Below are 13,996 nucleotides of genomic sequence, written 5' to 3'. Positions count from 1 at the left end.
CTGAAAGTTTCTGCATGTTGTTACCACCGTTACTATTATAACCACTATTATTAACTACTTACATTACTATTACTACTTAGCAAACGTGTAATATATTGCGTTAATCCCGTGTTGCCAATTTAGCCATTTTCACAATATTTAGCCGATAGAAATGTTAGGATTAGGATTAGGAATTAGATTTCTGGGCTTTCGGCATTTATGGACATGTTAGCCAGTAACGTATGAGGGAAGACGTCCCTCAGCGATCACACTATTCGGGAAAAAGGAAGGAAGGAAAGAAGCGGCCTGGGACTTGTATGTTAGGTACACAGTAAAAAATGGTTGTGTTAACTCAACTCAATTTTAACACAGGGCAGTGGTTCCAGCGTGACTACCACTATGCGGTGTTAGTTCAACACATACCCCGCGGTATTGGCGTTTAACACAGTGGGTGTGTTACGTCTTTAACACACAACCGGTGTTGAGCCGTGCCGTAAGCGTTAATGAACCACAAAATTAGTTCCCAAAATATGTTAAATTGCCTATATGCGTAATATGTTTACATTATGCTGAGTCTAAAAAAAAAAAAAAAAAAAACACTTTAAACAAGTAAAAGAATGTACACCATAGGCGGAGGGGGGGGGGCACGAGCCACCAACCTTTCAATTACTAGCCGCGTACTCTTCCGACTTGGCCACGGAGGCGATGAAGAAAACGTCGCTTGTAGAGGTATAAATTGTTGAGGTCTTTTGAATTTGGCTAATCAGAGTGCTCCTTTAAGCCGCGTATATTCGACAATAACCGTTCGGGATAAGATAAAATCTGCTCGCTATGTAGACTTAATTTTATAACAAAATGACGACTGTCTATTTACTTTATTTTATAGTTCTTCCATATTCATTTTCAAATGATCGGCACCAGTTGCCATCTAATAAAGTTGATGCGTTTGTTGTTTCTAGTACACAATCGCTTAGAAAAAGAAGCAATAACTGCATCAAATGTGGGAGAATAATTTAGAATACCTAAAGAACACATGCCTAGCACATCTTGTGCTGTTAGGGTTTCTTCAGAAACATTATGTAAAACAATTGAAAACACATCGCGCGGTTTTCATTTTGAGATTTTGCGTATACCTGGATTTGTTTAAGTACTTCTTTCTACTGTGTTTGTCTGTAGCTTCAATTCATAAGCCTTTATAATTAGATGCCCAACATATTTGGCAATCACGCAGAAAACAACACCGAAGATTCTACACTTGTGTTAATTTAACACACAGGCTGTGTGTCATTTCAACTATCGGCATTTGACACACAACTCCAAATGGAGAGTGAGTTGTTCTAACCACTTGTTTGTGTTATATTTTAACACAATCATGTTAACACATAGGCATGTCGTTGAAATAACACAACGATTTTTTTACAGTGTACCATCCCGGAATTTGCCTTGTGTGCATGAGGAAAATCGAAGAAAACCTCGTTCAAGATGGCTGGCCTGAAAAAGCTGTTACATATTTTTCCACCGAGTAAATATGTAATTTTGCTATTATCTATAATTTTGGCTAATTCTACGTTCGAAGTTGTTAATTTCCAGACATTTGTCTTCAACGGTAGTGTTCTAGGCGTTTGTGTCCATTGAAAACTTCCTCTGAAGTTATGAATAGACAGAGAATAAAGTATGATTTACTATTTTGGCAATCCTTCTGTTCGTTATAGAACATCACGACCCTTCAATCTAGTTTACGTGTCATATTTATAGTTGCCTCTTATTAACACTATCCCATAGGAAATAAGGATTCTGTAAATCCCACATTCTCAAAGCTCATTTTGTAACATGTTACCAATTTGCGACTGAGAATTTTGAGTGTATGTTCAAAGTGGATGAGGTACTTTTATTGTTGTGCTAACCTAGAACAACAGAGCAAACGACATTTAGCGAACATTACTGCAAAGATTAGGGACGAAGAAAATAACTCAAGGGATGTGTATACAGGCCCGTAGCCAGCCTGAAAATGTACAGGGATGCCGGTGGAAGTTAGGGGGGTCCCAATCCAAAAATATTAGTTCATCCCATATTATAGTTCATTTACAAACCTACCATGAAAATTTTAGAGAAGACCAGTAAAAATTTAAGGGGGGCGGCTCCCCCTAGACCCCCCTGGATACGGGCCTGTGTGTATATCTCCTCGTCAATGATGTAAGAAAAGTGTACTGTAAAATATTTTAAGTATGGATTAAGGATGAAAGTATTTGATTTCACCCTTAATGTATAACGCAATGTATTTAAAAATATAAAACCTACAAAGATGAGTAATATATGAAAAGATACATAGTCACCAAGTTTCAGGTACATATTAAAGATATTCAATGTGTGAGCCGTTGGTCATACGTAGGGTTGACATACAGGTATTTCTCCATTGTAAATACAGAATGCATGCTGACAAAAAATGAAAGTAGTTTCTAAATATACCTAAGTACATTTAGTATCTAATTTATTTTGATATTTAAAAATACATTAAGTCCAGTTTTTATTTAACAGTACACTTAATTGCTTGGCAATTTTGATTAGTAGGTACTTCATGAATTTCATAAGTCTTTCTAACATCAAATGACATTTAACAACGGTCATTATTAGTATATTTATAGGCTGATTTGGCATTTCTCAACATTTTTTTTCCATATGTACTCCACTTTCATTCATCAGTGAAAATATACTATGTTCTTCGTTAGTATTATGTGCTGCGATGCTGAATTTTTGGCAGTTGCGACTGCTATTGTCCACTAATCACTTGATCATCCAAACGAACCGTTCAGGTCGTTCGCGAGTAACACATCATTTATCAGATAATGTAATGTTCCGGTTTTTCTTTGAAGTCATGAAATATAGTAATAGTGTCTTCTTTAGAATGGCTTAAAATTTGAACTACTGCTATTAGCAACCAAATATAGGATAAATGTGCGTCCTTTACAACCTTTATACAGGACAAGAGAACAGAGTGTAAAATAAAAAAAAACAATCCTGTATTTGATGTCCTGGCAGTCCTAGTCATACGCACATGTGCAAAAGGTAAACCACTTCGTTCCATGCATTGAATAGCATGTTTTCATCAATGTTCGTCACAGCAGCAGTGTTACATTCCTTCGGTTCTTAGAATGTTATTGACAATGGGGGTTAGTAAACTGTTTCCTGGACTGTCAACAACACTTCATGAATGTATAAATCGGGTTCATCGGAATTGTTCCACTGCATACACAGAATAGTGTATTAAAATAAATAATGCAGTCATGTTTTAAGAATAACAGAATATTTAGAGCAATGCATTAAATGTTCAGAACAATATTTTGAAAATGACAGCTTCCCTTTGCAGAAAACCACGCTACGCCACTAATACAAATACAAAATTTATTGGTTATCGCATTTTACGGACTATAAGACGCACTTTTTCCTTCGAAAAATTGCCTCCAAAATTCAGGTACGTTGAAATTAATATAAAAATGTGCAATGTTTGATTTAAAATTCCCGCCAGTCTTAAAAATGGCCATATATTCGATGCTGCGGGAAACTTATCTCTATCTGGCAACATTGGTTTCAACTGGCAGCAGCAGTGCACCCATGCGACGAACATGAGTTGCGGGGATTCACAAGCTTGCTAATATACTGTCTCTATGACGTTTTGTGAGGGATTTTAAAGGCCAGTCCGGTTTTATAAACTAAGAATTGAAGCGCTTGGAAAATAAAGGTGGTATACAACAAATTTAATATGATGGGAAAATTAACTTTCACAACTTTGTCCGTTACAACATACCACCTTCATTGTTTCTAAATACTTGCACTAGGACGAGGACTCACCAAATAATGTGTTAGGTAGTATGAGTAGCATATAACACGTGCATGAACAGTCAGCATGCAACATTTCGAAAAATGTAACATAACACCTTTATCCTCCAAGCGCTTCAATTATTTTAGCATAGCTTTGCAATATAATAATAAAAATGGTAAAATGTTACGGTATTTAAAAAAAAATGCTTAGAAATGATGGTAAGTCTTATAGTTTGTAGCGTCTTATAGCCCGTAACATACGGTATTACTCTTCTTTTACGATAGCCGATGATTTACTCTTCTTTTAGTTCTCCCGTAAAATTAGCAAATCTCTGTAACCTGTTTCGTGATCGGCTGTATATTCGTCTGCGCCAGTGCAGAAGCTGGAACTTTGTTTTGTCTGAGCTATTTTCCACGAACTCTTCAATAATTGTCTTTGAGGCAGAAACCACACCTCGAGTCCAAATGTTTCCAAGGCTATTGAATCGTAGATGTTAAAAAATAATAATAATAATAAAATGAAATAAAGAAGGTTTTTCATTTGTTGACTGGAACTGTGTCACGATGCAATTTTAATTAAGTTAAAAGCATAATTTAATTATAAGAACTAAAGTAACGATGCAAATTACTAGAGAAAGAAGTATTTGCCAAAGTTTTAATGTAAATATTTGCTACGATGTGTGTACAAATAGAGATGTTGTGTCCGCCATAAAATCGTTGGTAATTCTACTAGTACTATGATATAAATACCCTCTTACACTGTTTAAACACAAATCTATATTTGTTTTTCAGTATTTGAGCTGTTTCTCCTCTCCAGTCATGCATTTCTGCAATTCTCTCTACAAGAATTCTCCAGTCTTGACTCTCACTATTCTACAGTTGACGTTTATTCTCTCTGTGCCCTCTTGTCTTTGGGATTTAGGGATTTTCACAGGAAATATACCTGACACACTGTCACTCCTTACAATTCTCCCTCTTTTGTTATATATTAATTATGAAGGGAAGAGAAACCAAGAGGACTTTTTATCACAAGTGCTGGAGATGTAATACATTGTACGCGTAGAGGACACTGATGAAAGGCAAGATGATAAAGATCAAAAGCAAAACACAGGATTGATGATTGTGTGACACAAGAAGGAGAGAAATTCTCTGAAACCTAAAATAAACTGTTAGTTTTCTTTGCTCTCATTGAACGCAATCTTTACCAATAAGATTAAAGTAAAACATTATTGGTAGCGCTTTAAAAATAACGAAATTTCGTTGTGTTGTATTCACCGCCTGATCGTTGCAAACTCTGATATTTGACATATTTGCCCCTTCGGGTATTTCCATTGGCGTCAGCAGCACATAAGCTTTGGGGGCGGGGATAGACTACCCGGGGGGACTAGGGGGTATGAAATACCCTAAGTGAAGTGGCGGTCTTCCCCAGGAATTTTTTTTTTAAAGTAGTAGTCTTCTTACATAGCATTTTAAAGCATTTTTGAGTTAGAAAGCAAACAAAAACTTTAATTTTTTTGATAATCTAGTTTTCTTTTCTTTTCTTTTTCTTTTTTTCTTTCTTTCTTTCTTTTTTCTTTTTTCTTTCTTTTTTTTGAAAATGTGGCACTAAAGAAAACATACAGACACTTTAAAGTTTGTTTGTTTATTTAAACAGTAAAATGCAACCTTGTTACAATTTTAGTTAAACTTAAATGATACCAAGCTGGTATAAAAGTGGATCTGAAAAGGTAGGAGGACCCATGACATCACGCATCCCCAGTGTCTATCTTTGAACATTGTATTTTTTTTTTTTTTTTTTTTTTTAAGAAAGTGGTGGATTCCAAAGATATTTTCTGGAACTGGGGTGATGGCGTTCCCCAGCGTTTCTCCTCACTTTTACTCCTGATACCAAGTGTAGATATGTCAAAATAAAATAATGATAAAATGTAATGTACAGTAAGTACCCAGAAACAATAAAATTTTGAAAACAGGTTTTAGGTCTACAGGTAATGTGACAACTCAACAATGTAGAGTTAAAAAAAAATGGTTGAATTTTTAAAGCTAAACTAAACTCGCGCTTTGCTGCTCACTGTCTTAACAAAAACAGTTTGTTCCTCTACATTTTACTCCACCTTCATCACCATAGGGCCAAAAACTAATTTTTTTTTTCACAATTGGAAACTTATTTTTGTGCTACTTTTTTTCATATCTACTTTGTCTAACATTCTTTTGTGAACGTAGCGAACTGTTATATGAGTGAGCCTACTTTGAGTCATAGTTGACCTAAGATAATTGAAATTTTTTTTTTTTTGGGGGGGGTGAAAAACCGTCTTACAAATATTGGAGAGAAGACGTTCCCGGTGGGATTGACGCCCGTCGGTGTTTCCATTAAATTTATAACCCTCTGTATATTTAATTTGTCTTGCAAGTAAGAATAATAGCAAGAGCATCAAAAACTCTTTCTAGAGTTTGCTATTATCTATCAGCTGTTTCTTTTAATCCAAAATGAAAATGAAATATTTGAGTTTTACGTCCCACTGTTATGCAGGTTAGGCTAAAGGAGACGGTGATGATGAGTGGTGAATGAAATGGGAAAACCCCGTGAAAACCCACGCACACGGTGTTTGTCCACCACAAAGTTCACTTGGCGGGGGCTGGGATCGAACCCGGGACCCCAAGCACCAGAGGTGAACGCTCTACCACTGAGCCACCGCGGCCCCATGTTTTAATCGATTTAGACAGACTTCCTCTTCTCCCCAACTTTCCTGAGTTTCACAAAAATAGTCTCAAGTATTTGGGCATCACTTTTGTACTTTGTGCACAAAACAATTTTAAGATATTCAAAAATTAATTTAGGGATGTCTAAACGGTAGACTCCCATCTCCACCTAATGTCTTTTAAAAATATTAGTAGAGTTTTCGCTACACATTCGCAAGGTCTTGGAATCGATCGCTGCGTATGAGAAGCCCGACTAAACTACTTTGGATATGCATTACCCCGTCCGTGTTATATTTCGTTCTTATTGTTGTAGAATCCTCCAAAATTTGGTCAGTTTTCGATTTAGGATTTACGATTTAGATTTTTGAGCTTTCTGCATCTGCGATCACACTATTCGAAGGAAGAAAGGATTGGGGAAGAAAGGTAGTGGCCTGGGACCCATATATTAGGTACCACCCCGGCGTTTGACTGGTGTGAATGAGAAAGACCCAGGTAAACCTCATTCAGGATGGCTGGCCTGAAAAAAACTTTTTACATTTTTGGACCGAGTGTCCCCAATGGGAATCGAATCCGGGATCAGTATTTGAAGTTTATGATACTGTAGCGTCCTTAGTTTGCAACACTGCGTAATAAGGGCGGTATTGTATGTTTTCATTTTAAATGTAGATTTGAAATATGTAATAACCTGAAGTAATGCTATTTGAAAAACATCACATCACATCATCATCTGCATAACTTTATATAAGGTTGGCAATACTGTTATTGTAATTGTATTGCAGAGTATTAAAAACAATATCACCATCTCTATATTAGTATGGTACGAAATTTAAGCGTTTTCTATCCTTTAGTTTAAAAGTTACAAGAGTGTACCAAGATGAATGATTCATCCTATATATAAAAGTACACATGAATGTGTGCACGTATGTGTGTATGTTCCAGCATAACTCTGGAACTCCTGGAACAATTTTGACCAAACTTGGTATACATATTACTTACAGCCTGGGAAACAATACTGTGGGGGGATAACATTCCTTGGCACACCTAGTGAGGAATGGGAAGGGGGTGATATGTAAAATAACCGAAATTGATTTATATTAGTGTCGAAATTATTGCTTTTGGGGCCGCTGAGATGAATAGTGGAACTCCTGATGACGTTTAAGTCCAGGCTAAGCTCCCATTATCATTCCTGTGGGAATGGTGACATGTAAAAATAATCCAAAACAAATTATATCAGTGTAAAATCCATAGTTTTCTTTGTATAGTTCGCGGCATAGAAATCGTTACCAAAAAATTCCAAATGAATAACAAACTCTTGCCCCGTTTGTTATGCATTCAGAAACACACGTCTCGATCGAGTGCTTCCTTCTGGTATTCAATCCAACTCACTCACTCCTCCGCCTCTTCTTGTCTAAAGCAGTGTGTGACGTAATACACTCTTTCCATTCAGAAAGAAGAAAAAACATTAACCAAGTTTACAAGGTTTATAGCTCTAAAACCGTCTCTTTCAGTCGTTTGTTCTGGAATACCCTTTTTAGAGCTTGAATATATATTGATATATAATACATATAGATACATATAGATATATAATGTAACAAAATCTTCCCATAGCTTCATAAATGCCTTTATTTTTATTATTTCCCTTCATCAAAGATTGCAAGCTAAGAAGATGCTCCTTGTGAAATCTATGGAAATTGTCAATCACGGCAGTAGATTTACTGCATCACAAAATCTGTAACGCGGGTGCAGAGTTCTAAAAACTACTGGCAGAAGTGAGTGTTATTCAATGTTTAATTTCATTTCTTTTCAGTAATTGCAACCAAATGTTCCAGGAGAGACAATTGGTCATCCCCCCCTTTAAATGTGATAAACACCTATTTAGAGATGAAACTTTTTCTCAACAATTTTGATAGTTTGTAGCATTAATTATAACATTTTTCGCATTTATGTCGCATTTATTTTTTAAATGTAGCACAAGTTTTTTTTTTAAATTATTAAACTTGTAAATAGTATATTTTTGGTAATAAGGTATACATCAAATGCAAAAATAAGGATGTACCTCGATTAGGTGCACATTCTAGCTAATGTATTCATTTTTAAGTTTGTTCTCCTGTCAGTAACAATCATATTATACTTGGAAAAGAATCTCTCGGCATCAACACTCGAGACTGGCAACCATATTGAACGTAACGAACTGACAGCAAAAGACCTGTGGTTAACTTTTAAACTGTTCAACAATGATAGAATGTCAACTGTCCTCACTGTTGATAACTTTAATAACCTTACTTTTAAATTCATGGTAAGCAACCAGCAGATCATGAACGTTTTCAACACAAAACACAGTCAAGGATTTAAACAATTGTTCAGTTTTGTTGATGTCTTCATCTTTATAAAGTGAAAGAGTTTCTGTATCAAATAACTCGCAGAGCTTTTTCGTAAATACAACGTTTAAGTTAAATAATATTGGAAATGCGCTTTTAGTTATTATTAGCAATAATTAATAACAATTCCACTTTTTCGTTTTCATTCGCATGTATCGCAAGTAATGCCCAATTTCTCAAAAATTCGCGATAATATAAACGTGATTTCTGGCTCTGAAACGAAAAGTTTGAGGTTTTCTCAAACATATACGTATTTCTTTAAAGTTTCCCTCATATCACATTTTTGATCGAATGTATAGTAAAATACTAATACAAAAAGTGAAACTTTTATGTCGGCGGAGAATCCCCCCCAGGCTAAAATCTAAAATGACACTGCTTTTAGCAACAAACCTATAGAGTTAGGTAGCACATTGTCAGAGCTTTTACATTTGGTTTCAAGAGTCGAAGGTTTGATCTCAAGCCATGTGCTTTCATAGTGAACGACATTGATATATATATATTCAAACATGGAGAGAGGGGTCGCGATGCCCCAGTGGGGTCCCGGGTTCAAACTCTGTTCCCACCAAGTGAACTTTGTGGTGGACAAACACCGTGTGCATAGGTTTCCTCGGAGTTCTCCCGTTTCCTCCCACTTTCTTCATTCCACCATTTCATTCATTTCTTATCATCACCGTCTCCTTTAGCCTAGCGTGCATAACCGTGGGACGTAAAACTCAAAGATTTCATTTGATTTTCAAATATGGAGAGAGAGAGAGGGATGATTTACATGTGCAAGTTTAGAATTGGAGAAAAAATGATCGGACAGCATCCATATTATGACTAAAGTTGGGATTTTCTGAAACAGAAGAAGGAAAGTTTCCGAACTGCGAGCATCACATCAGGCAGTTGTCGAATTAAGGTGGAGAACTCTTTTTAGAGCATCAGCTGAGTAGAAAAAAGAGAAAGATCTTTAAAATGTGGGGAATTAAGATTTTAGAAAACATCTTCAGCTTCTGAGACGGGTTTCGAACCACGAATCTTCTAGCTAGCGAAATATGACTTTATCTATTCAGCAACGGGGAACTCTACGCAGTTTTTCATATACGTTGCCTTTAGCTTCGTTGAGAAACTATAGAATGAAATATTCCGAAAGTTAACTCGGTGGATACGACATTTACTCCTTTTGTAGCTTAGTTACAGGGTGTATAATAAACTTCCCATTGTTCAGGAACACTTTTTAAGGTAGTAAAAGTTGGTTACTACTGTGTTAATTGAGTTATATTTGATAGAACCGTCTGTTAACGCAGTGCCAAATAGTTAGACTTAGGCTTAAATCTCCTTTTGCGAAGCTCTAGTGGAAAATGAAACAAATGATCGAAAACATGTTAAGCTTTTGAAAACAAAAAAGTTTTAAAAAAATGGGTACATTCTTGAATGTATACTCATGTCCAAAATTATTGTCGCATGTCTGTAAATATGTTGCTGTAGGAATATAATTTGATAACGAATTCGCCCGGTATTTTTTATAATGTCAGTATGTATATAATCGGCAAAAACATGTATGTGGCAAATTTCATGTCAAAAGAGCTGTAAATAAGAACAATAAAACGAAAATAAAACTTTATTGTCCATTTAGCAACATTTTGTTTCACTCTTTCTAATTTTCGTATTTATAATTCTTTTCCTATGAAATTTACCACAAATATACATTTCCCGATTATACACATAGTATCAGTATTAAAGTACCTTGCAAAATCATTATCAAATTATATTCTTACAAGAAGATAGTTGTAGATATGCAACAATCATTTTGGACATGAGTGTACCTATCTATCTTCTTCTTCTTCGATGGAAAGCTCATTCCACTTTCTCACAACAGCGAAATACACTTCACACCTCAGTTTCTTCTCCAAATACATTGGAATATTCTTACAAACATTTTTATATAATGTTGTTTTGTATTTCTTCAATTAGCTTTGTATTGACTTAATTACTAATTAAAAATATGCTTTATTCCATTACATTTTTCTAACTCACTGGACAGGGAGCCCTGTACAACTGTTTTGTCACTGGTGTGCACGCTGCCATTTGCTTCCATGCATTTTGAGCTATTTCTGTCGTCTAACTCGCTGCTTGGAGACACTTCGGCGACTTTTGTGTCTCCGTCGCCGCAGTGTGCGCGCTCTTCCATAAGATTCAATGCTTTTAGCCAGAGCAACAGAATAGTTGCGCGACAAAATGTTTGCAGTGCGCAATAGGTTTTAAAAAAAATCTGAGCAAAAGGAGAGATTGAATCCCTCTTTACAAGAAGAATCCTCTTTCATAGCTACTTCGTGCTTCGATCTGTTCATTTCAAAGTTGTTGACTCTAGGACGTGAATACACAAAAGCTTAAAACAAAACATCAGTCTGCACTATTGTTGCATGTTTCATAGTCACTGAGCAACATTAACAGATTGTAATAAAACGCAAAACGAAAATTTAGCAGAGCAAAGGAGAATGAAGTATGACAAAATGCTACATTATTTTACACAACAATACAACGTATGTACTTTGTTCTTCCTATATTCAAACACACATGCACTCAGTTACTGAGTATGAGGAGAACACATCGATGTGCATATGTAACCTACGGAGGCATAATCTCGATTAGCATGTGTAAATGGGCTTCTATGTAAATTTCTAACTCGTATCTATGTATCGGTGATGTTCGTTGTCCGCCAAAAGCGAAGTTGTGTCATGGGATGTCTTGTTCTCATTTAACACAATAACGCTTCTGCGCCATGTTGGTTTTTGATGCGAGTATCTATTTACACAGCAGTCAGTGTCGATTTCTGTTCCACATGTCAGGTGTATTTGTCTAGAAACAAATGAAGTATAAACTGCTGTAACGTTTTTAAATACTAAATATTGTTACACTATTGTACATAGTATTTGTATGAAGAGTATCGTACATATTCTGTTTAAAAAAAGTAATTTCATATTATACTATACAATACATATTGACTGCCAGATTACTTCATTTTCTTTCCTCTCTTTCAATGCAGGGTACAGATTTGTTCGATTGATATATCGTTTGTAGACAAATGGTTAACATTTGTACCTTCGGCGTGGCAGACCCAAGCTCGATTTCCAGTGGGAGTTCATCACACGTTAAGGTATAGATCAGCGTTTCCCAACCGGTGTGCCGTGAATGGGCCGCTGGTGTGCCGCGAGGAATCGAAACAAAATTATTAATTTTATAGCAATCAAATTGTAAAACGTGGGGAAAATGTATATTTGTATTTCACATTACTATGAACCTCTGCTATGAATCTACAATTTTAAGTTTCATGGCGTGTTACTGTTCTGTACATTTCTAATGTTGAAAAAAGTAGTTGTTGTCATTGTTATGACAATTATTGCTTCTTTATTGTTGCAGACTATTTCGCAACTTGAAAATTTAAAATACGCATTCAACCCTTTGAATCCTTCGGACAAATTATCTACATTTGTGTTTTAAAAGTAAAAGAGATTTGTTTATTCGTTCGTTATTTAGTGGTCTTCCTTCTTAGTAAAAGGTTGGATACAGTTTTAAAAAAAGAAAGCTTATTTTTAAAAACTTGAGTCCAATATTTTATTGCAATTGTTTTATATTTTTAAATTAGAATGAAAAATAAGCATAATGAATTACTACGAGGAAAAACCAGTGATCGAGCTTTCTTCTCTGTAAGAAGGATATCAATAATCAGAAAAAATACCACTGTTTTATATTTACAAATAATATCTATAAGTGTGCCGCGAGAATCCAAGTAACACCCGTAGTGTGCCACAAGTTGAAAAAGGTTGGGAAACGCTGGTATAGATCCATGTCTCCTCTCATACCTCCAAAGCTGAAAATGGACGTTAAATCGAAAACTAATCGAGCAACTTATATACAGTATATACAGGGTGGCACGTAGTTGACTGACACTTTTACAGTTAAGCATTGCGCAATCACGATAGCTCGGAGTGTGAGTTACAGGTGAGAGATTGAAAGAGAATAGGATGCCATTTTATAGGAATATCATTACAATTACCATGGACATCGTTGGAGCGTTGAACAGTGTGTTTTCTGTGTTTGTACTTATTACGAAACGAAGTCAAGTCATTAAAATGCGGCCACTGTTCAGACATTTCATTGTTACCTGACGTTATGCCAAAGGTCCATTGTGGCTGTTGTAGTGTTCTTATGAAATGACATTCTATCCACTTGCCATCCCAAAGCTGCAACTCACTCCACGCCTGTGCAACATTAAATTTGAAATGTGTCCCACATGGACCTATGGGGAGAAAATGAAATACATTTCCTGGGCTAAGGCTGTCCAAAACCATGGAAAAAGACATTCCAACAGGCTTTATTTCAAAGACGAGGAGCCGTAGAGTAGCGGTCCCAATCAATGTATGTATAGGAAGTCACACATACGTAGAAAGGGTCTAGCCCGGGGTCGTGGGGCCTAGCCCCTAGTTTTTTTAATTAATAAAAATAATTTAAGGCATTATTTATATATTTTTGAAAGTTTATAGTAAACTCTCATGATGTACTTATCATAGTCTGGGTTCTGACTACCCTCAGTTTTTACCTTTTAGATCCGCCACTGCACATTCGTCAAAGTGCAGTGGAAGGGTAAAGGATTCTTGAAAGCTCATAAGAAATTCCCAGACAAGGTGGGACTTACAAATAGCTCCTTCTCCTTTAGCCTCGGTGCATGATTGTGCGAGGTCAAACTTAAAGAACGGTAGAACGGTGGCTCAGTGATAGAGCGCTTACCTCTGGTGCCTAGGGTATCTGGTTCGATCCCCGACCAAGTAAGTTTGTAGTAAACGTTGTGTCCGTTAATTTTGTTGAGTACTCCCGTTTCTTCCCACATTCTCATTCCACCAATTCTTCCATCATTCACTTGCCTTAATCACCCGTCTCCTTTAACTTTAAGATGGATCCCTAGGTGTTCTCGGTGCTATGCTAAACGCTGCTTGAATAGTGCAGCGTTGCCACATAGTGTCGAGTGTTTACTGATGCCAGATAACAAAGGAAGTAGTGATGGAATTCTGCTTGGATAATTACTGGAGAAATTAGGTTTCGACGTTTCCCGCAATTCACAGCTAAGTTTCGCTTCTCAAACTGCAACG

Source organism: Thermobia domestica, chromosome 9 (genome assembly GCF_964235325.1).
Source record: "Thermobia domestica chromosome 9, izTheDome1.hap1.1, whole genome shotgun sequence".
Lineage (NCBI taxonomy): Eukaryota > Metazoa > Arthropoda > Insecta > Zygentoma > Lepismatidae > Thermobia > Thermobia domestica.
Note: the sequence above shows the minus strand (reverse complement) of the source record.